The sequence below is a fragment of the Halichoerus grypus genome, chromosome 3 (genome assembly GCF_964656455.1).
Source record: "Halichoerus grypus chromosome 3, mHalGry1.hap1.1, whole genome shotgun sequence".
Lineage (NCBI taxonomy): Eukaryota > Metazoa > Chordata > Mammalia > Carnivora > Phocidae > Halichoerus > Halichoerus grypus.
Genome location: NC_135714.1, coordinates 72,075,571 through 72,100,946, shown reverse-complemented (window position 1 = coordinate 72,100,946; position 25,376 = coordinate 72,075,571). Strand labels below are relative to the sequence as shown.

Here is a 25,376-nt window from a genome sequence, read left to right as displayed (position 1 = left end):
GCAAACAGCATATTCCAAGTCTCTTTCTCAAAACGAAGGTAAAATCAAATGACACGCTTAGGCTGAATAAATCAGTACTATTGCATTTGATACTATCATAATTTTTCTTAAAAAAAAAGCCACGCACAAAAAGAATATTTGTAACCAAGTACCTGTTCTGAATAGGAACAATCTAACTGAAGCCATATCAGTTAGGAAAGCAGAACCACGGTGGTGGATATGGAATAATGGATTTATTATAAGTTTTAGACCTTACACAATCATGGGAGCTTATTAAAAAAAGTCTGTGGGAAGCATCTGGTATTGGGCCTGAGGTCATCATAGGTTCACAGAGCTGGCAGTGGTAAAGAAAAGCTGGATATGACATGGAGCCCAGCAAGGACAAACGAGAACCTGCAAAACAGACGGGAATCGGTGTTGGACTCCTATCTCCTGCAAACTCAGTGACCTGGGCGAACCGTAGAAGGAGCTGGCCCTCTTCACTGCAGAGCTGTTCGTGGAGCCGGGGGGCAGAGGCTGAGGGAGAGGCTGTGGTGGGAGGCTAGGACCTGCAGCCTGGGTACCGCTGGACGTCACCACGGTGAGCCGGCGGATCCATGCGCAGCCGCTGTTGCACCACACCGCCCTTCCAAGCGTAATAATGCCGCTGTCCAACGTCTGCCTCCAGATCTCACATCGTTTTCCCTTGTAGCCAACTATATTGAAGAACTAGTTAGGGAGGGGAATTCTGGGAATGGATTTCCATCTGAGCTAGGTGGACACTTAGTACAAAACCACCCCAGAAACTAGCCAATAGAAAGAGAAATGTCTAAGGTTAGAAAGTCCCTTGTTTTTGAGTTCTGCAGGAGTCCTTTCTGCTGCAAGACTCAAAGTCCGGTCTGCTTGTAGATTATATTTAAGACATTTTCTTCTATAGACTTACACAAATTTTCTTCTATGTACAACTATAAGTTGTTGGTTTACTTCCATTCACAAACTAAAGTTTCAGAAAGAGTTATCTATAAAAAAAAAAAAAAAGTTCCAAGATTCATGTCATTTAAGCTACTGAGCTCATCTCCTATATATCATCTTGCAATGTAAAAGTTAATGAAATTAACTCTGTTCATGGCTGGAAGATGCAAGGATGAACATCTTTTCTGCCACAATAGATTCCAAACTCCATTTTTAGGTTTCCATAGGTGCTACAGAAGGCTAATGTAATATAATGGTACAGAAAAACAGAAGCTGCCTTCCCAGTGTTTTTTTTTACTTAATTTGTTTTGTTTTGAAACTCTTGGGTGTAAGGATGTATGCAGTGGTGCCATATGAAGTGGTGAGCTTATCAATGGTGAAAGAGTTCAACCAAATGCTATAGTCAGGATTCCTGTAATGACTGACGGGTTGGCCTATGACACTTCCAAGACACATCCATTTTGAGATGCTTTGAGTCTTTATCAGTGACTTGCAACCCGCCCTTTTTCCCCAACTCACTAGATAAATAATGTTTACAGACAGGTTCCCCCCTGTAATTCCAACTTTTTCTCTCTCACCTAAAAAGTACATTGAAGTGCAAGCAAGTGGCAAAAAACAAAAACAAAAAAACAGTCAACCCAGGCAGAGGATCTGAATAGACATTTTTCCAAAGAAGACATACAGATGGCCAACAGGTGCTCAACATCACCAGTAATCAGGAGAACACAAATTCAAACCCACAGTGAGATCACCTCACACCTGTGAGAATGGCTATTATCAAAAAAGACAAGAAATAACAAACATTGGAGAGGACATAGAGAAAAGGACACCCTTGTGCAGCATTGGTGGGAATGTAAATTGGTGCAGGCACTGTGAGAAACAGTATGGAGGTTCCTCAAAAAATTAAATTAAAAATAGAAGTACCATAGGATCCAGCAGTTCTAACTCTGGGTATTTATCTGAAGGAAATGAAACACTAACTTGAAAAGATATCTGCGCAGCCGTGCTCACTACAGTATTATTTGCAGTAGTCACATTAAGCAACGTAAGTGTCATTGATGGATGAATGGATAAGAAAATGTGATTACACACACACACACACACACACACACAGAGGAATATTATTCAGCCCTTAAAAAAGAAATCTGGTCATTTGCAACAACACACGGATGGACCTTGAGGGCATTATGTTAAGTGAAATAAGTCTGACAAAGACAAATATTCTATGATCTCACTTAGAAGTGGAATCTAATAAAAGAAAAGAACAAAAAATGACCAAAATGATCTCATAGATACAGAGAACAGACTGTGGTTGCCAGAGGTGGGGGTGGGAGTGAAATGGGTGAAGGGGGTCAAAAGGCACAAACTTCCAGTTATGAAATAAATTGGTCCTAGGGATACACTATACAGCGTGGTGACTGCAGTGAATAATACTGTGTTCCATATTTGAAAGTTACCAAGAGAGTGGACCTTAAAAGTTCTCATCACAAGAAAAAAAAATTGCAGCAGTATGGTGATGCATGTTAACTAGACACTGTTGTGCTCATTCCACAATATATACAGGTATCAAATCATTATGTTGTACGTCTGAAACGATTGTAATGATATATGTCAATTATAGCTCATTTTTAAAAATGCAAGTTAAGCGACATAATTTGTAAAATAAATAGATCATAATCTCTTACTTAAGAACTGGTAAGAAAAATCTTGTTTTTCATGTTGGCACAAATCTGTTACTCAAGTATTTCACCATCCGAACCATATTTTCCAATTTGCCCCTTGATAAAGCAAGAAAACAGACATCTATAATTTAGACAGGTATACACAAAAACAAATGAAAATGGAAATACCCAATTTCCATGAAAAGGGAGGAAAGTGCACAGTTGTGTTAAAATTGCTATGACATCAGATAAGTGATAAACTTGGGCAAATGAGATTAGGTTTGGATACATATGTGTTGACCTAATCTGATCACAGAGAAGCGTTTATTTCAGGAGCATGTGTTATTTGCTGCCGCTGCAAGTCCCTGCATTTGGGTGGTGTGGCAGCACATCCTAAGACAGAGATGGCTAAGCCTTGTTCTTTACCCACAAAGGAATCCGTCATCTCGTGGGAGGCATAGCGTAAAGTCCAAGTGAAAGGGGAGGAAGAAGTATTGAGGGTGGCCTTAATGTGGAAGCGGCGATATGACGGGTCTGAAAAGATGAAGTTTTAAAATTCTGTCTCACGCTACAGAACTAGAATGACAAAAACAAAAGACCAAAACAGCGACGACGACAACAAAAGCCATGAGAATACCAAGCATTGCCAAGGATGCAAAGCAACTAGAACTCTCACTCATACGATGGAAAGTATTTTGGCCATTTCTTGTAAAATTAAACATTCACTTCCCATGGGACCCGGCAATTTCACTCCTGTTTACCTAAGTGATGTGAAAACCGTTGGTAACTCAAAAATATATCTGTAGTGGCTTTATTCGTAATCACCCAAACCAGAAAATAAACCCACATGTCCCTCGGTTAGGGAGTGAATGAGCCAACAGCGGCAGATTTCATGCGATGGAATACTACTCAGCAATAAAAAGGAACAAACTATGGATACACACAGCAACACAGATGAATTGCAAATATGTCATGCTAAATAAAGAAGTTAGACCGAAACAATGATGTACTTTTATATTTATATGACATTCTGGAAATGGTAAAACCATAGGAGTGGAGGACAGATGAGTCGTTAAGAGTGGAGGAGGGTTGACAACAAAGGAATAGTCAAGGGGTGTTTCTCTAGGGGGTAATGGGACTGTTCTGTATCTTGATTGTGGTAGTGGTCATACAACCATGCATTTGGAAAACTCCTAGAACTGTACACCAAAAAGAGTAAATGTAACTGTATGTGATTATTTTTAATTCTTACAAAACAAATTCAGCCTAAAATCATGGTCCAGAGTTTAACATCCTCCCGGTTCTGGAGTCAGAAAAACAGACCATATGGGGAAGATGCTAATCCTATTTCCTGCTTATTGACACAGAAAAATGTGCAGACTGAACAGATCTGTGCTCTGATGTCCAGAAATCTTGGGTTAGTTTCGGTCTCAAAACTCTCTTTAAATGGAGGAAGGCAAGTATCATGGGGCTGTGGATATCAGCTGACAAATTCTGTTGCCTAAAATAATGTTACGTTAACCGTCTGGTGGGGGTGTGCTAGAGGACTGTGAGCTTGCTTGTGTCCTCTGCTGACTGTGTGTGAATGCAGTGTGTTTCTCTCTCCCCCCAGTCTCGTATTCACAGACTCTGAGAGAAACTGTTAATTCCAATATCATTTATTGAGGTCTTATTATATGCGGAGTGCTGTGCTATGTGCTATGAAGGCTAAATATCAAGCTACTTAGAGTCTCCATCAAAAATGGAGCTTACAACCTAGCATGAGAGATACGACCAATAACTTCATTCAGTCAGATTATGATAAATCCTGTAATAGGTTTTCTCGCTGTATTATGGCTGTTGGGAGGAGAAGCCATCACTTCCTACCGCAGGTATCAGGAAGGACTTATTTTGCAAAGAGTGTATGGCATTTGTCCTGAACTTTAAGAACCCAGTAGATTCTAAGGTCCCTGAGTAATGGATCCTTTCTGTCTTATCCACCAGTTTCCCCCCATGTCTGGCATAGTCCCTGATACACTGTTCATACATCGATGTTTTGGAATTAATTAATGAAAGAAAGAAAAGACAGCATTTTCAAAGGCAGAGAATCCATTTCAGGTAGCCATAGCCTGAGCAGAGGGAATGCAGGAAAATGCTTCAAGCCTGTTTGAGATGCTGAGAGTAGTTCCATTTGGCCGGAGTATAGGGGGGCTGTGGGAAGCAGTGTTCCAAAACTGTTGAAATCAGACCGGAGGGCGTCTACAGTGCCAGTTAAGTAACTGGAACACTTTTCAGTAGAGAAAGGCACTGAAGGATTTTGAGCTGAGCATGAGGTGATTAGATCTGTGTTTTTCAGCGAGGTCATTTGTCAGCGATTATGAGACAGTGACTATGAGTGACGGTATGAGCTGTGTTGGAGCCAAGGAGAGAGACCGTGCCTGAGGCACCTGTACCAGCTCGAGCAGGACTTGAAGAAGCAGTTATTACAATATTCCACCTGGAAAACAGGAGTCAGAAGCCCCCGGGATCAAGTCCTAGCTCCGCTTCTAAAGTGTGGGACAAATCACATAAGGTTTTGCATATTTTTAAAAGCTATATAATGTGAGAGGTATGTTGAGTCCAGCTGTTGGAAAGAAGGTTGCAGATACTTGTAGCAGAGATGGGACAGAACTGGGACTGCATAAACATCAGGGTCGAGGGAGTCAAGCTGTCAACATGGCTCCAGGATTCTAAGCCAGATCTGACTGGGAGAATGTTGGTGCCATTAACAGAAATAGAGATGTCAGGAGGAAAAGTTCATTTTGGCGGAATGATTTCGGATCCTGGGTGGGATGTGGTTTGGGATACTGGCATGACATGCATGTCAGATATCTGGCCTGCGGGTATTAAAATGGAGGAGGACGGGGGGCGGGGCGGGGGTGGTGCTTGGGTGGCTCAGTCAGTTGAGTGTCTGCCTTCAGCTTAGGTCATGATCCCGGGGTCCTGGGATCAAGCCCAGAGTTGGGCTCCCTGCTCAGTGGGGAGCCTGCTTCTCCCTCTCCCTCTGCTTGTGCTCCCCTCCCCTCTCTCTCTCTCTCTCTGTCAAATAAATAAATAAAATCTTTAAATCTTTAAAAATAAATAACCTTTAAAAATAAATAAATAAATAAAATGGAGGGGGATCATGGGGAGAGGGTAATGCAGGAATTACAGCTATTAGATCAGCACCATTAGATATCGCAAGTGTGAAAGAGATTTCCAAGGACAGGAAAGAAGACAGAAGAGGAAAATTCCTGCTAACACCCGGATTTAGGGGTCAGAAAAGGAGTAAGTTTGATCTAAGGCTACAAAAGGACTGTCCAAAAGTGGAAGGGAAAGTCTCAAAGGACAGTGTCAGGGGAGAGGGGATCAGTGCTGAAAACAGAGCCGGAGTTCAAGAGGGATGAGAAAGAAAATTGAGTTTCCTCATTTTAAAATTGAGAAAATAATACCTTCCTTGCTGGTGTGTTGTGGAGAGTAAATAAGAGACAGTACTTAGTCTAATATCTTATAAATAGCAGGCTTAAAAATTAGAGCTATTATTTATACTGTTATTGGAAATTAATTCTCATTTTCAGTATCCTTTAGGAATTTTTTAAAATGTAACCCAAACCTTGTGGGTTCTGTATGTGTGGGATGTTGCCTTTCTAAAAGGTAAATCATAGGCTAAATCTGCTGCATAATAATGTCTCCTGACCTTTAAAGGGTAAAATGCAGCTCCATCCCAGTTTTAGAAGCGCTTCATACTGTTCTGACAAGAGCATATTGTTTCTCAGTAACTCTCATTAGGGTGCCCTGCATGGAAAAACAAAATTCTATCCAGGCCAATGTTGAATAATAGCAAGTTACACAGGGTAAGAAGAACTTGCTCATCTGCTTCCTTCTGCCCTAATGAGGAATATATCATTTGTATGGAATTAATGCTAAATTTCAGTCCTGAAGGTGGCACTGAAAACCTAGTTGACACAGAAAATCTTTAAGGAAGGGGGGAAAAGAGAATTGGTTTGATATACACACTTTTACATTATCTTAGGAATAAGTGCTCAAAACAGCGTAGAACCGTTATCAAATCTATTTGTGTTGTGTTGATTATTTTTAAATTTTTTTATCTAAGAGGCTGAGCATCTCTGCTTTGATTCATATAAGAACCAGTTTGCTTTTTAAAGAGAGAAAAAAAAATCCTCCCTTTCAGGATCACACCCGTGTCTCACCTCGAATCAGCCACCTTGAAAATGTGTGCGGTTAGGGACACACGGTGAGAAAGCAGAAGAGGCTCAGGGGCCACTGCAGTTCCTCTGGGGAAACCTATCCAAGGCAAGGAGCAGGATACCGTGACCTTTAAGGACCCGTAAGGCTCTGAAATTTGACAGCACGTCATTCCACATGTTCAAATCAATAATCAAAAGTATGTGAACTCCCAAGGAAACTGATAAAACTTCCTCCCACCCCCATCAATTGACATGTTTGCTGGTCCAACACAGAAACTGGAGCAAACTTTCTTCTATATTTGAAGTAATTACTAAAAATCAAATTATCAGGAATCAGCCGATCAAATCTTTCCTAACTTCACGCTGTATTACGATTTTCCTAAGATTCAAAAACACTTCTAAACACACACATTTATTTTTCCTCTTTCATTCCACATTCTAGTTAATGGAATCATTCATTTTTTCACTCATTTCAAGGTATAGAACTTTGAAATAATTTCTGAAATAAAATTCAATTTCTTAACCTGGCATTGAAGTCTATTCATCATAGACTTGGGCCTAGAGCCATGTTTCCCAATGAGTATCTCAACCCGAACCCCATTTACACCCCTACCCAGCTCTTCTCCTTCATACAACCTTAAGCTCCAGGCACAATGGACCACGGTTAGTCTTTGATTTCCTGTCTCTGAATCTTTTGCTTGGGCTCTCTCCCTCTGTCCCAAATGCTCGGTTTTTAAAACCTAACTCAAATCTTTACCCTGGGCTAGGAAACAGTACACAGTCCAGTTTGGTCAGTTTGGATGTAGTAACTACAGTAATGTAACTTCTAATGACATATAAACCCCAAATTTCAAAGGCTTAGGGAAATAAAAGTATATGTATATATTTTAAAGTCTTTACCAGCACCTCCAAAAATCCTTTTAAGTTCACCCTAGTGTTAACTGAATGTTTGCTCTTCTGCGTTCCCACAGCCCTTTCCTCTCCCATGTCTAGCACATGTCATTTTTAGGGGGATATTGTCCCTAAAATGTTCAATTTTGAAGCACATCAGCCAGCTTTTACAGATTTTTATATATATTTGCATAGCCCCCACAAAGCTTAGCACAATACCCAGGACATGGGAATCCTCAATAAATGTTTATTGAATTCAGTTCAATTTTCCATTGGGTTCAGTATTCCTTAAGAATTTGTGGCTGGAGTAGGAGATTTTAAAAATAACTTGCTTTGTAAGTATTCGTGTGGTACCATCTTGCAAATCCTTGTAAAGTTAACAGTTGGGATTTTTTTAAGTGTCTTTATTGTATCTAAGGTTATTTATTATGTGTAATATAATAAGAGAAAGCACAGTTTTCCTGTCAGTACTTGGTGTGACTTTTCTTCTTTGAGATTTTTATTTTCAAATCATCCTGAAAGTTAAGAAGCTTCTGGAACCAATGACAAAAAATACAAGAAAGACAGGAAATTAATGTATAAGAAGAGATGTACATAGGAGATGGAAATAAATTGAAATTGGAGTCACATTCTAAAAACACAAAAAAGACAAAAGAACTATAGTATTTCTAAAGTAAGCTTTCTGAATGTGAGGTGGATTCTCAGACGAAAACGAAGTATATCTGATGTGATATAAACAGAATATAGGAAGGCATCACTGAAGGTGAATTTGGCTGAAAGGGAAATAGCAAAGCTGTTCTGAAGCAAGCCCCAGACAGAGAATAAGAGATCAAAAAGTTGAGTACATGATTTGGGGGATTCTTATTATACAGTGGTTATAATGAGCATGATCCGGGGCACCTGGGTGGGTCAGTCAGTTAAGCGTCTGACTCTTGATTTCAGCTCAGGTCCTGATCTCAGGGTCCTGGGATCGAGCCCCAAGTCGGGCTCCAGGCTCAGCAGGGAGTCTGCTTCAGGATTCTCTCTCCCCATTTGCCCTTCCCTCTGCTTGCTCACACATGCTCTCTCTCTCTCTAAAATAAATAAATTGTTAAAAAATACTAATAATAATGCGCATCACCCACCTGATACTATCATCTGTACAACTTTAACAAGAAGATTAGCAAAAACCATAGTTTCGTTGAAGCAAGTTGGGCTTCTGAAGTGAACATTTTTATATTTTGCAAATTAGTGTTCCGCCTAACTTCTGCTTCCTCTTACCACTCTTGTTAACACATTCAGAGAATACGGCAACTCAAGCATCGCGTTCTCTTGATTTTTATGCCTGTATGCATGAGGAGAACATATTCCTTCTATCTGAGAGAAAAATGAGTGTGGTTGAGCCACCTCTAGAAAAAGGAAAATGTCTAAAAGTTAAGGAAAAAAATACGTTCTGCAAAGGAAAAAGGGAGAGAGGGAGAATATGAGCAACTGATGAAGTCAAGCTAGAAAATGCTTAGTTTAAATGAAAAACTAGTGTATTACTTCTTTTTCCACTGAAGATAAATCAAGCAGTTGGGACAGCAGAGTTGCAGATTTAGGCAAAGAGTGGCAAAATTTAGGCAAAAATTTTAGGCAAAAATTCTAACAAGCGGCTTGTCTGTGATGATTCCTGTCCGAACACCCAGTCCTCCATTGTTCTTCTTGGATACACTGAGGTACTTCATCTGCCTCTTTCCCATCAGTGTCAGTTTCGGTTTGCACACAGGAGAATCCTGAGCAATTTGTTTTAGGAGTATCTATGGGGAAAGGAGTTAGTAAGATCTGAGAAAAATAAAAAGAAGTGAATTGTATGACAGAGTAGAGAATTGAGCGTTTTGCAAATGCAGCCTGAGGTTTCCAACACATTGTTTACAAAATTAACATTTCAAGTTATGGACCATGATCCTTGGGTTATCCCAGGGCTGTGGAGTGGATGGGGTGAGAAGCGGAGGATACAGCAGGGACAGGGGACTTGCAAGGTAGACCTGGTGGTAAGTTCGTATTAGTAAGAAAACCCAAGGCATTCCACCACCTCTCTCACCGGTACTGTTGCTGCCTGCTGACACTGAGCGCCTCGCCTTCTTCTGAGAGCTTACAACAACCCTGTGAAGTAGATGCTATTTTCATCTCTGGGTTGCAAGTGTTACAAGCCTTAGGCACTGAGGAGTTAAGGCATTTCCCCAAGGCCACACAGCTGGTAAGTGGCAAGCTAGGTGTGAATCCAAACCATCTGATCCTACAAGCACACTCTTAACCGCCATGTCAATATAGCCTCTCACACAGAGAAATGTTTCCAGAAGGTACGGGATATAGGAATTCGGAACTGCTGATCATTCTCTTATGTATTGTTTTCGGTCTCCTCCCTCTGCTCATGCTGCTTCCTTTGCCTTGGACAGCCTCCTTTCATCAACCCTCTCCTTTGCTTGGATGACTCTGCATCCTTCAGATCTCAGCTCAGGGATCATTTCGCTCAGCAAAGCTTTCCAGAGCTCTCCTCAAGGTAGGCTGGGTCCCTTCCCTCACAGACTTCTGTGGGGTGGTACTCTGTGCATACCGCTATCGCAGCGCTGACGGTAGCATCCTGTTACCTTCCTGCCTCATCTTGAAGCCTTGGATGTTGCCTGTGTCTCCTCTTTCCCATTCAGTCAGTCACAGTGCACAGGTGATTTGACCTCTTCCATATTTCTAGATCCGTCCCTCTCTCTCCATTCCTGCGATCACTGCCCCAGTTCTCACAGTTCCTCCTGCAGTAGCCTTCCCACAGGTCCCTCTTCCTCAGGTCCTTACACACCTGCCCCATCAAGCCCTGAGCGACTGCCCGTGACCCGGGTAAAGACGTGCCCGTCCAGCACAGTCTCCCTTGGTAGCTGCCCCTCGCTCCATCTCTTGACAGATGGCTGCTTTATGCCATCAGCCTTGCATCTGGAGCTCCAGCAATGCTCACTTACTTATTGTTCCAACCCCCCCCACCCCGCAGCCACTCCTCCCAACAGGCTGTCTCTCGCTTCCGTCCATCTGCTCACACACTGTTGTTCCTGTGCACCTGAAATGCCCTGCCTTCCCAGTGGCAGACTCCGGCTGGACCCGCAAGGCGGCTTTGCTGTCCTTTACACCCAGAGGCCCTGGTGGCTCCTCCGTCAGATGCACTAACACTGTGCTCGCGAAACACCCTGCACCTCCCTCTTTCAAGGGGCTCACCAGCTGGTTTCCAACCAAGCCTTTACGTTTCTGCCCACCCCCCTCCCCCACCAGATGAGAAGTTCCTGAAGGGGAAGACTGCTATATTCACCGTTATATCCTCGGTGCCTGGGACATAGCGACTACGCAATAAATGTTTGATGAGTGAATTAATGAGTTAGTATACATGTTTAAGTGTCACATATATAAAATACACCTAAATATCATTATTTCCAGCTTTCAGGCCTGATGCCTGACTTATTTCTCCTTCCTCCCCACTCTTCATTAAGCTGTTCCCAAAGCCCATTTATGTGTCCCGTGATCTGAGGGATTATTTACACTGTTTCGGTTGCTTTTTCCTTCTCAGTATTGTCTCAGATCTCCCCAGGTTCCCCAGGAAGCCTTCCCTGACTGTACAAGATGGACGGGGTCATTCTCCTCCTATGTGACTGTTGAAATCTGGCACTGAAATTCCTTTGTCCCCAGTCCCCAGCAGATGCCAGCCCGTGAAGGCAGGGATTGAGTCTTGCTCATCTTTGTGGCTCTCTGATACCTACCACAGGACCAGCACTCGTCTGTGTTCAACAAGTTGACATAACCAAAATATGTAACCTGTTGGATGGTACTTCAGGCCCTTTGTTTAGCTGCATAACAGTTGAGTGAATAAGAAAAGTAATTATTGTGAAAGCCCTGCTTTAATCTCATCTCATAGCCTTCAATTAAGCAAGATCTTCTACAATCAAAATACTAAAGCCCTTGGCAACCTTTGTTAATTTTAATCACAGGTGGTCTTCTGAGGCCAGAATAGATGTGGCTGACGTTCTTATCACTTTTAGAAAAAAATGGCCTGCATTACCATCTGAGGGAAATATAATTGTATGTATGGCAAATAATGAGATTAATGAAATTCCTAAAAGTAAGTGAGTCCAGCTTTTCATATCTTTATTAGGCAAACTTCCACATATTTGTGAGGTCTTTCACATAAATGCTGAAACTGATTTATAATTCCCATAACAACAAAGCGGCGAGAGCCCACAAAGCCACTTCAGGCCACGAAGAGGTCATTTTTAGTGAATGAAGTGCCGACACTTCTGACAAGTGAGTCTCAGGCTAACATCCTCCACGCTTTGGATGGATCCTAATGAGAGCCTGTAAACCTGCGGGTTTACCCAATAAGGAATGCACACCACTGAAGCAAGTGAGAGATCGCAACTGCCCGGTGGTCAGGCTGATGTCAAGCTTCCTGACTTCCATTTATTTCATTTTTGATGAAGGATAGTTCTGTTACTTAGATATTCATATGATATTTATTTTTATAAACTGCTAGTCAAAACTTCTAGTAAAAATGCAGAGCAAATAATTCATAATTTGAGATAGCAAGAACACAATTCTCGTCTGACTCGTGAATAAAATTAACTTCAGTAATACAAACAGCTCTTCTTTCAAGTTAAAGTAATTTCATTATCAATGCATTGCACCTTGTTGGCCTAATGTGAGATCTTATTTTTCCCATTTACTTATATCCTCTCTACTTGATGATTTGTAATACTCCATTTGAAGGAAATAAAATCACACTTCTTTTGAGGCATGTTAACATTCACTAAATGTTAACTGCACACCTTTTTTTCTTGCCAGTACCCTGCAGGATCCTGGGGCTGCCAGGTAGGCAGCCTCTCAACTCTCCTGGAGCTTATCACCCAACAAAGAAAACACAAAGAACAAAAACCTAACAATGACAGCATAGCGAGGCATTATAGCAGAGATACCATAGATGCGATGGGAAAACAGAAGAAAGGCATCCAAGGCTTGAGGGTGAGAAAGCACAAGGAAGGCTTGCCAGAGAGATGCTAAGCTGAATTGAGGTTAGCAAGGGAGAAAGAGTAGGGAGGGTATATTAGTCTCTTAGAGCCGCCATAATAAAATACCACAAACTATGTGGCTTAAAACAATAGGAATCTATTCTCTCACTGGTCTGTAAGCTAGAAGTCTGAGATCAAGGTGTCAGCAGGGTTGGCTTTTTCCAGTGACTCTGAGGGAGAAATTGTTCCACGTCCCTCTCCTCGCTTCTGATGGTTTTCAGTGATCCTCAGTGTTCCTTGGTTTGTAGATGCACCTCTGCTTGTGTCTTCGTGGGACCTCCTCCCCTGTGTGTGTGTGTGTGTCCAAATTTCCTTCTTCTTAGGACACCAGTCACCCACCCTAACCCAGGATGACCTCCTCTTCACTGCCTTATATCTACAAAGACCCTGTTTATAGGTCAGGTCACATTCACAGGTTCCAGGTGGACCTAAATTTTAGGAGACAGTGGTCAACCCAGTATAGAGGGCATGCAAGAAACAGGAAGCAGTATGGATGAAGGTGGAGAGACTTTGACATGTTTGGGCAACCATAGATCCTTCTTAATGGTTGGATTGAAACACTCAGGATCCTACCAAGTTATGAATCTTCAGAGGTAACAGGAGTCTCATCACAAAGAACCTGTGTGCTAAGTGCAGGAATTTGAATTTCCTCATGGAATGTGTGGGTGTCATTGAAGGATTTTAATTCTGGAAGCTACATGATCATATTTGCATTTTAGAAAAATCTCTCTGGCAGCAGTGTGGAAAACTGAAGAAGGTACAGATTGGAGGCAGAGAGATTATATAGGAAGTTCTTAAAACAATTCTGGCAAGAAATGATAAGTGCCTACATTATACCAGCATAGGGAGACTAAAGAAGAGGTGGTAGATAGAGGAGATATTTAAAAAGAAGGATCTGTAAGACTTGGTGGTTAGTGAGATGTGAGAAAGGAAAAGAGAGAGGCAAGACTGGTTTTGAAGTTTCTGGCTCAAGTGAGAAGACAGAGGTAACATTGGCTGAGATAAGAAGAAGGAATATGCTTAGAGGTTAAGAGTGGATGAGTTTTTGGACATACCTAATTTGAGGTATCAGTAACACTTCTAAGTGAAGAGCTGCTCTTTTGGAAATTTTGTTAGGTCACCAGTTCTGGCTGGAGATGAATTTGAGATTGATGAATATATAAGTAATTGTGTCCCCCAGGTTGAATGTATGAAGTGAGAAGAGCAGAAAGTCTAGGAAATGCCAACATTTAGGAAATGAACGGAGGAAAAAAGAACCAAAGAGTGGCATTAAGAAGGACTTCTGTAGAGAAAAGAGGAAAACCAAGTGAGCATATCACAGATAAGAGAGCTTCCAGGACAGAGTGCTCCAAATGTCAAATGCTGTGTGCAGAGAAGTCGAGATAAGGAGAGAAGGTGTTGATTTTTTTGGCAAAGTCCAGTCTTCAGTGACTTTAGCAAGGGCAGTGTTGATAGAATGCAGGAATGATGAAGGAAGAATCAAGATGATAGTAGATGGGGGAGTAACTGTGCAGGAAGGGGGATATAAGGACTGTAGACTGCTTTTCAAGAAGCTGGACTGTGAAGGAAGCAGAGCTATATAGGAATTATATAGGAATTAATAGCTGCATGGGGTTAGGGAAGAGTGTTTCAGTGATGATAGATATTCAACCATTCTGTGATCCAGCTCAAGGGGGAGAACATGGACTCTACAGAGTGGGCTTGGAATGGGGGTAGTAGCCAGAAAGGAGTACAGATCTCTCTTCCAAGTAAGGTTGTCTACTGAGGATATGTTCTTAAAGGAATTGAGGGATCTCTCACACAAATGCCACCATGAACTTTTTGTTAATATGAATAAAAATCTTCTTTTCCTTCACGCTCCATGTATGGGCACTTTTTGCTGCCCACTTCTGCCAAGTCCCGATGCTTTTATAACAACACTCCCATTTCCTCTTGGGGAATTGATTTTTCCCCTTTTCATGCAGCCTTAGTAGAACTATCAGTTAAGGTGCCCTGCCCTCTCCTATATAAGGACTAATTGGGTCTCTCTCCGAGGACTTTGAATCTGGAGGCTTTAACTGATACAGGTGTTTGGGGGGGTAATTAAAGTTCTTTATCCCTGATGAGGGATATACCCTGGTTTCTACCGTCTTCTGAACCTACCTTTGTAGCCTTCCTTTTAATTCTATTACTTCCCCATAATCTTGGATAGGCTCTAGTGTCTAAGACTCTGGAGCCACACAGCTTGGATTTGGGTTTTCTAGGAATTAATGAGCCCAATGCTTAGAAGAGTGGCTAATCAGAGTAAATGAGATAGGTGTTTGTTATTGTTACTCCAACAAAGTTCTCTTCTCTGTAAGTTAGCCAGGATCATTTACTGCTTTGTGCTACCAAGGAATCCTAATGGATACCTCCTTTATTCCAAATGAGTAACATTTTATTATACCAAACTTGAAAATGAGATATAATGAATAATTCCATAGGGACTAGCCATTTACAGTGGTTTGAAGAGAGAAGGAAAATTGAATATATTATAGTTGTGGCAAATGGATGAAAGTTCTCATTTAAGAATCAAATAAAGAAGATTAACAAGAGACATTAAAGGCACTTGTGATTGCTCGGCAATGGCTGTTGATAGAAGTGAGGTGGCTATGATGGTTTCTTTGTAAGTTCTCTTAAGACAGTGGAAAATGCAGTAATCAGGTTTAGAGGCTCATGCCACTTATGTCTCTTAGAAGTTAATTTTTCTCATAGAGCCTCAATTTTCTCACTCTGAAAATACTCCCTGCTGTCTGACACTGAGTTCCAGGATAGTTTGTTACATAACAATATTGCAGCAATAGGTAACTGATAAGGTGGATTATAAAGCTGTGGGATTAGGTATGATAACCCAGGGAGGAAAGATGGTAGTATAAAAGGCCAAGGAATAAATCTGCTGAACTCTGGCATTCAGAGTTGAGGACAAAATGTGACCCAAGATGGACACGACAGAAAGAAAAAAAAAAAAAACAAATAGACTGTGGGTCATGGAGGCCATGAAAAGCATGTGTTTCAAAGAAGAAAGGGGCATGTGTTGAATATGGCTAAGAAGTCAATTAAGCTAAAAGCAGAGTCTTTTGGATCCATCTACCTCAAGGTTACCAATGATCACAGTGTGACACTGGGTGGAATCCAGTGATGAAGGTTGGGTTTTATGAGTCAAATAATGGACAACTGGTGATATGATGATATATCCTGGGGCCTCAGACACCCAAGGACAGACGATGGAAAAAAGGAATTTGGAATGACTAAGATGCCCACAGCAGGTGGCTTGGGAGTCAATGGACAGGGCAGACATGACAGTCTCCTGCAGACAAGTAATCTGAGAGTCAGTATTGTTGACTGACTCTACAAGGTTTCATGATAAAGGGGGCAAAGCTAAGCAGTAGATCTGATTAGGGGAGTGATAATAGGTAGGCAGCCACATGGAATGACATCTGGGTCAGCACGAGCAAAGCACAAGCAATTCTGAAGCAGAAAAGAGTTCACTACTGCTTTCTCTGGGGGTCCTGGCCCCTCCTCTGGCCTGTCCAGTTTGTAAACTGCAGACTGACCTGTGGTGATGAGTGTTCTGCTCTTGCAGGTCTCGCATGCCTCCCCCAGGATCATCTTGCCCCTCACCCAGACAGAGGGCCCACAAGGGCAGAATCTGCCACTTTCCCAGGGGTTTAGCTCACAAATAAAGGGAACACTGGCCACCCTGGTCACCATTTGGGCTGGGATCTAAAATTCCTGAACCATTCTTAGAACCCAGCTTTGGCCTCAGAAGCCACTGTGTTGGAGAAGGGACTCTTCTGAGGCCACAATACCCCCACTAAATTAAATGGTTCTAGGAGAAGAAATTTTGTTTGAGCTGAAGGCCCCTCCCAAGATACGTGAGAAACTTATGTATCAGAATGAATTGTTGAACAGAAAGAAAAAAAAAAGACATTAAAAATTGTTACAATGGAAAATTTTTATATTTAGGTCCATCTAAACAAGCATATTTGACACATTTCCTTATGGAGCTATCATTTCATAAAAATATTCTCCCTATCCCCCACCATGGGAATTTTTTTTTGAGAGAGAGAGAGAGAAAGTGCATGTGCACAGGTCCGGTGGGGGGCGGGCAGGAGGGGCAGAGAGAGGAAAAGAGAGAATCCATGCTCGATCCCATGACCCCAAGACCGTGAGCCAGAGTCAAGAGTTGATGTTTAACCAACTGAGCCACCCAGGCACCCCCACCATGGGAATATTAATTATGGGCTCCATCTAGAGCTGCAGGAGCCCATCTTCTGCTGGATTTTCAGCAGGCAGAGCTCTACCCAGCCAACATGCCCACTCCACAGATGAGGGTAGGAGAAATGATACCTTTGCCTTTGAACTGCCATCATGGGAGTAATAGGGAAGAGGCTAGAAAACACTGCACTATGTCAGTATGCCTGACAATAATTTGTAACTTTTTTCCTCATTTCTTTACACTTTGCAGTACACTCACATTATCTTTTAATGCATTTATGTTTCTTTGCTTTTATCCTTAAAGACTTTAGGGTGGGTGAAGGGAGAATATATTTCTCATGAGTAACAGATTACTGTGATTTCTATAGAGGAACATAAGAAAGATGTCTAGCTTTTAAAAGAAATTAACTGCCATTGGGTGCCTGGGTGGCTCAGTTGGTTAAGTGTCTGCCTTTGGCTCAGGTCATGATCCCAGGGTCCTGGGACCGAGTACCGAGTTGGGCTCCCTGCTCAGTGGGGAGTCTGCTTCTCTCTCTGCCCCTCCTCCCACTTGTTCTCTCAGTCTCTCCCTCTCTCTCTCTGTCAAATAAATAAATAAAATCTTTAAAAAAAATTAACTGCCATTTACACTAGCACCCCAAATAAGTGAAATGCTTAGGTATAAAACTAACAAAATATATACAAGATCTATATGTAGAAAACTAATAACTTGGTGAACAAAATCAAAGAACTAAATAAATGGAGAGGTATTCCATTTTCATGGATAGGAAGTGTCAACATTGTCAAGACGTCAGTTCTCAATTTGATCTATAGATTCAATGCAATCCCAATCAAAATCCCAGCAAGTTATTTTGGTATTGACAAACTCATTCTAAAGTTTATATGGAGAGGCAAAAGACCTAGAATAGCCAACATAGTTTTGAAGGAGAACAAAGTTGGAGGACTAACTCTACCCAAATTCAAGACTTACTATAAAGCTACAGTAATCAAGACAGTCTGATATTGGGGAAAGAATAGACAAGTAGATCAATGAAAAATTGTTGTTGTCAGAGTCTAGCAATAGGCCCACAAATATAGTCAGCTGATCTTTGACAAAAGAGCAAAGGCAATACAATGGAGCAAAGATAGTCTTTTCAACAAATGGTGCTGGAACAACTGGACATCCACATGCAAAAATTAAAAAAAAAAAACAAAAGAAAGGAAAATGAATGTATACACAGACCTTACACCCTTTATAAAAATTAACTCAAAATAGGTCATAGACCTAAGTGTTAAATGTAGAATACAAAATCCCTAGATGACCTTGGGTATAACAATGACATTTTAGATACAACACCAAAGGCATCATCCATGAAAGAATTGATAAGCTGAACCTCATTAAAATTAAAAACTTCTGCTATGCAAAAGATAACGTCAAAGGAATTAGAAGACAAGACACAGACTGATATTTGGTTAACAAGAGACATTATTGCAAATATTTGCAAAGATATATCTGATAAAATACTGTTATTCAAAATACACAAAGAACTCTTAAAACTCAACACTAAGAAAACAATCAGAAAAAAATGGGCCAAAGAGCTTAACAGACACTTCGCTGAAGAAGACATACAGATAGCAAACCAGCTTACGAGAAAATGCTTCACATTGTATGTCATCAGGAAAATGCAAATTTAAACAAAAATGAGATACCACCGTATACTAATTAGAATGGCTAAAATCCAAAACAATGACAACACTAAATACTGACAAGAATATGGAGAGCAATGGGAACTTATTCATTGCTACTGGGAATGCAAAATGGCACAGCTGCTTTGAAAGACAATTTTGCAGATTTTTACCATACAATCCAGCAGTTGCACTGTTTGATATTTACCCAAAGGAGTTGAAAATTTATATCCACACAAAAACCTGCACATGGATGTTTATAGAAGTTTTATTCATAATTACCAAAACTTGGAAGAAGCCAAGATGTCTTTCAGTGGGTAAATGGAGTATAGACAGACAGTAAAGTATTATTAAGTGCTCAGAAGAAATGAAATCCCATGAAAAGTCAGAGGAATTTTAAATCCATATTACTAAGTGAAAGAAGCCAATTTGAAAAGGGTACATACTGTAGGATTCTGACTATCTGACATTTTGGGGAAAACAAAATATTGGAAGACAGTAAAAAGATCAGTTATTTTCCAGGAGTTGGTGGGGCAGGGAGAGGTGAAGAAAGGGATGAACAGGTGCAGCACAGATTTCTAGGGCAGTGAAAATACCCTGTATGATATCATGATGATGGATCTATGTCACTATACATTTGACCAAACCTACAGAATGTACAACACCAAGAATGAACCCTAATGTAAACTATTGTCATTGGGTAATTATGATGTGTCAATTTAGGTTCATCAGTTGTAACAGATGTGCCACTCTGGTGGGGAATGTTGATGGTGGGGGAGGCTGTGCATGTGTGGGGCAGGGGTACATGGGAAATCTCTGTACCTTCCCCTCATATTGCTGATGGTTGAATTAATCATATTTCTCAACTCAGTTTATGAGCACTGCCCTATGAAGGACCCTCTTTGTTTAGTTAATTAAATAATAATTAATTTCTCCTTATCCTTCTACCTCACTTCTATCCCTCTCCTCATGGGCCATTATGGCCCATCCTTCCATTTTTATAAATTCCTATAAACAGGGTATCATTTCAGATATACCTATTTCTGTTGTAAGAAATTTTTAAAAAGACACTAACTGCTGATGGCATCCTTTTCATCTAATCTCTTTGCATATATAAATAATAAGGAAAAGGAAATCCAAAGTCTAGGTAAAAATAGAAGTGGCTAGTACAACCGTAATTAATGAAGGGGATCTATAATTAAGAAAGATTCCATTAAATATGCATTAGAATACCATTAGCAAAAGCTACAATAATCGAATTAAAATAAATATTCCAAAAGGGACCTAAAGATCAGGGTATAGACAATTCGCAGAATAAATAAGAGTAAAAGTTGTATAGAATATAATTGTACATGATCATACCTGGTGCATAATAGGTGACCAGTAAATATTTGTGAAAGAATGATGGGCGTGTTCAAAATTCATTATTTAGTATCAAAAAAATACTCTATGTTATTTTTTATGTGGCCCAAGGACAAGATAGTTCTAGGTGTCAAGACAGATCACACTGTTTATCCCTGTTCTACTAATTTAAGCAAGAATTTCCTGGAATTCAATTCTCCTGAGACAGGTAAGGCTCACAGAACTTTCCCTTGAAATTGCCTGCCTGGCCTAGGTTAATTATAGACATTATTCATTATGGAACTGAGAGCTCTACATAAAACCGGTCCACTGCTAAGATCAGTTAGACAGATTGGGGTTTTGTTTTTCCTGTTTCTTTGTGAAATGTATCTGCAAATATTAACCAGTCTGATTAGGCTCCCAGATTGCATTACAGTGACGGTGTTACAGTTCGTCATTACTGATGGGGACATCATTACTGATGACGTGGACAAGGAGGCAAACAAAGGTCTGTTTCATGAAGGAAGGTATAAATAACAACCAAGGAAGGGGTTGCACAATAATTTTTTCTGCAGTTCCTCACGGAGCTGGTAGGAAGGGAGTGAGGAGGAAGGAGGGTTGCATTCCATTCCTCCTCCAAAAATGGATGCAATTATTATCATGTTGGCCAGGGCAGAAAACTGCCAGAGCAAATCTTATCCAACTGTCAGGGAATCTGTTCTGAGGAAGGAAGAGGAAAGTTATCCTTTAGCCTTTTATCTCTGTTTTGACTCCTTTTTTTCTACTGATTCCAAGATACTCAAATACAACCAAAGGTCAAAGAATGTGCTAATTCCCTCTAGCATTAAGTGGCTGCTGGCTCTAGGCAGGTTGTTATTATTTTGTTATTGATTATAATATCTTGAATAGTAAAATGTAGACATCATTGGTAAAAATTTAAAATTAGATATCCAGCTTCTGTTCAATTACTCAAATCAGAGGGCCAACCCTAGCTTGTATTCAAGCTCTCTTCTTAGACAAACACTGTTTTACTCTTAGATTAGTTGCCTTCCACCCCCACCCCTGTAGCCCCATGTGGGGGTGCACACACACACGCATGCACACAGTTTGCCTGGTCTCTTACTGGGAAATGTAGAAGTCTCCAGGACATGGCACTTGCCAAAGAGGCTGCAGCTCCTGTGGCCACACCTATAGCTCCCATCCAAGGTCCATGACCTTCTGGAGATTTAAATCTCAATTTGTAGTGACTGTTGGACTAATGCTATAATTGGGATTATCCACTAACTTGAGTTTAGGACTTGGGAACAAATTTACTAAATTTGCAGATGAAATAAACTGAGTAAAATTGCCATGTAATGGATTTAGCAAATCTTTTTGCAAGTAAGAAAAATAGGGGCGCCTGGGTGGCTCAGTCAGTTAAGCGTCTGCCTTTGGCTCAGTCATGATCCCAGGGTCCTGGGATCGAGCCCCACGTTGGGCTCCCTGCTCAGCAGGGAGCCTGCTTCTCTCTCTCCCTCTGCTGCCCCCCCCCCCCCCACCGCTTGTTCTCACTCTCTCTCTCTCTGTCAATTAAATAAATAAAATCTTTTTTAAAAAACTAAGAAAAATAAATGACCTACCAAAAAATTGTGATTCCCTCCCTCTTTCTTGTTTTCATCATTTCTAAAGCTCTGTTTGTTAGATTTTGTGCTAGGCACCAGACACTCAAGCTAAACATGGTTATCTCTTATACGGAGTCTAAGTTAATCTCCCTGTTTTTCTATCTGTGGCTCACTATGGTTATCAGTTTGGTAGATTTCAGTCAGCATTTTTAAATGGAATGGAAGATAAAATATTAGAAGATAAGTATTGTTTTTAGTAACATTTTATCTTAGTGGACTAAACATTTGGATATGAATGTGTGTACTGGGTTGTGATACAACTTTTTATATATTGGATTGTATCCAAAAAGCTTGAAATCCACTGGTATAACTGATATATTTACAGAAAAAAATTTGTGATATCCTAAATATTCCACTGAAGCAAAATTCCCATTAGCCACAATTATTTTAAAATAATTAGAAACATGACATGAAAAAGTACCAGACAAAATCAGCAGAAATAGAAGTTTGAGTTGAATACCCCCAAAATAACTGAAATGTGAAAAAAATATTTCATTTTTATAAATCTTAAAATTGTAAGTGCTATCATTATTATGACCACCATAATGGTATGACTGACCATAAAACTGAAAGAAGATTCCTTATGGGACTAGGAATTTGTATGTGGTGTGGTACAGTATAACCTATCTCAACACCCAGCACCAGCAATTGCCATTTTGTGACTACTGCCTTCCCCCTTCCATCCACTTCCTGAAGTCTTCTATTAGAAACAATTTTTACAGCCTTTCCACCAATATTCAGGCCCAGGCTCCAGGTCCTTGTTTTCTCCATCATCCTCCCTAACCAGTAAGAGTCCAAGTCCTGGTAATTCTTCCCTCAGAAGATGTGCTGCATCCATGTTTTTCTCTCTCTACTTCTGTTCTCGCTGCTTGTCCAGGCTATTGTTTTAACCACTTATCCATCTTCTATACTCCTCTCCCCCTAATTATCCCATATTTCCCATGTACTGCCAACTGGTCTTTGTGCTGCCATTCCTATCCTATGCACTTCATTCCTTGTCCTAGCATTTCTGTGAGCTGAAAGAATTTGAACTCTGAAGTCAGTGGGATTGCTTATTAGCTATTGACTTTGGGTAAGTTAATTAAATTTCCTGAGCTTCATCAGCTATAAAATGTGAGTTAAATGTAGGGCGCCTGGGTGGCTCAGTCACTTAAGCGTCTGCCTTCAGCTCAGGTCATGATCCTGGAGTCCCGAGATCAAGCCCCACATCAGGCTCCCTGCTCAGTGGGGAGTCCGCTTCTTCCTCTACCTCTCACCCGCTCATGGTCTCTCTCTCTCTCTCTCTCGCTCTTGCTCTCTCTCAAATAAATAAATAAAATCTTAAAAAAAAATACTAATTTAAAAAAAGTGAGTTAAATGAGTACTACCTCACAAGATTATTGTGGGTTTTAAACGAGATAATGCTTATGAAGCCTTTAGGACATAAGAAAACCTGGAGCAAAGTAAGTGCTCAATAAAATACGTTTCTACATCAGTAACACATCACTAACCTGTATGATGGAGTGTACACTCTTCAAGACAATAGTTCAACTTTCCTTAGTCTGACATATTGTATTCATAATATTAATCAAATCCTCTTGATTCACAACCTGACCACTGTACCTATCCCTGAGCATTGCAGCCTCTGTAATGTTTGCCTTCTCCCTCAGTTGCCACTTCTGCAACGCACACATCTTTTTTAGCTGCACCTAGTTCCACCTTCTTGTTTTGTTTCATTCACTTGGCCCTTAGCAATATATGTGATTAGTTTTTATTTCTCCTGTGTATCATTATGCATGAGATTTGTAGGAGGGATGCCATGGTAAGCAAACATCTAAAAATGCCAAATATGGTGAAATACATACAGGCAAAACAAAGTGTTTGCAAGAATAAGAAAACATAAACCATTTGTATTTCTAAAGCCAGCAAGATACTACATTTGTCTGGCAATTTGGGTAAGTTATTTGATTCTAGTTAACTGACCTTTGTTTCCTTAGCATAAAAGCAAATCACAGGGAGACTTATCTAGTCACCAGATTTTACATAGATCTCAGAAGTCATCAGTGTTAATCCACCTTCGTCCCTGGGGAGCAAGCTATACCGTCACCACCAGATAAGGAGAAGCCCTTTTCTCTGTATTTCTCCCACTATTTTGTCCTTTTTATGGTGGATAAATTTACCACTTCCCTTTCTTCACTTCCTTTAACTTTTTAATGTCACTATCTGTTCTATTTTGGTAATTTTAAAATGATAATCAACAAATCTTGTGAAGTACTTTCTCCCCAAATGAGAAATAAAGATACTCAAGATTACTAAGAGAATGAACAAATGCTCAAGATTTCCATGCTATTGATTAAATGTTATCTGACAGTTCTAAAACTATTTTAAGCAAAAGTATTCCCGTAGTTCCTCAAATATTTGTTTAAAGCTTCATGCGGTGGAACCCTACTGCTACAGAAAAATATTCCTTTCTTTCCAGAAACATTTTTGAGCACCACTTATGTATCAAACCACATAGCAAGAGACTGGATTCTTTTGTAGCACCTAATAGTTTCCTTGAGAATAAATGGGAATCCCTATTGTACAATCTATTGTTTTTTCTAATACTTGAGTAGGCTTGAAGAACTGCATTTTGCCCTGAATAGAATATGGTTCTAAATAATGGGTATCTTAACCTTAATCCAACCAAAATGTCATTCAGGCATAATCACCTCTTATATCCTGCCTGCTCTAATGAACAATTTTTTTTTTTTTTTTAAGATTTTATTTATTTGACAGAGAGAGACACAGTGAGAGAGGGAACACAAGCAGGGGGAGTGGGAGAGGGAGAAGCAGGCTCCCCGCTGAGCAGGGAGCCCCATTGGGGCTCGATCCCAGGACTCTGGGATCGTGACCTGAGCCGAAGGCAGACGCATAATGACTGAGCCACCCAGGTGCCCTCTAATGAACAATTTCTGTAATAAATTTCATAGCTGAGGAATTAAGCCTTAGAAATCATTCATTATAAGAAGAGTAAACAAACTACAGTAGCCTTTTGGAAGAGGGAGGAGACACCAAGAAGATGAGATTGTATAGGGGTGGGGTGGACATTTTAACACAGACCTAGTTCCGGAAAGGCGCCCTGAAAAAGTTTAGTGGTATACAGTATTGAGGTGATTTGCTCTTTAATAACTGCTTCACACATTCAGCATGCTAGCCCGCTGAAAAAAATTCATTATTGCTCAGTTGAATTGTTAACCAAATTTGTAGAGGAAATCCAGTGGGACCGTAGTCAGTTGGGAGCATGAGAGCAGGAACCACCCACAGTGGTCATCTTTGAAAAACATAATTTGTGCCAGAGTATTAAATATTGTTTGAAAAATCAGAAGTTTTCCCCTCAGGGAACCAGTGATTAACTTAGAAATGTTCAGAGATCCCTCTGGGTGGGAGTAAATCCCACCGTCCCACCTTTCATGAACCCTGATAGCCATGTATATCGAGCATACCTCAAAATCATATGTGCGGCTCTTTCTCCTTCCAACTGATATTTTTAATTGTTGCCTTATAATCATTCAAGAGCTTTTATAAAATTTTACTTTTTAAAAAAATTTCATAGCCGATTGCTCAAGAGAGGTATGAAATATTCAACAACAGGCTCTCTGGGAGAAAAACATCCAGATTTGCAGTTTGCCAATTTCTGTGGTGTAAATATTCCCTCCATGGCCAATTTCAGGCTACCTATATGATGAT

The 25,376-nt window shown here is 40.5% G+C and overlaps 1 protein-coding gene across 1 annotated transcript in view; it reads left to right on the top strand.

Moving 5' to 3' along the window:
- GPRIN3 (GPRIN family member 3) overlaps positions 1 to 25,376 on the top strand; it is a 69,021-nt gene that overhangs the window by 14,040 nt on the left and 29,605 nt on the right. The window lies entirely within an intron of this gene.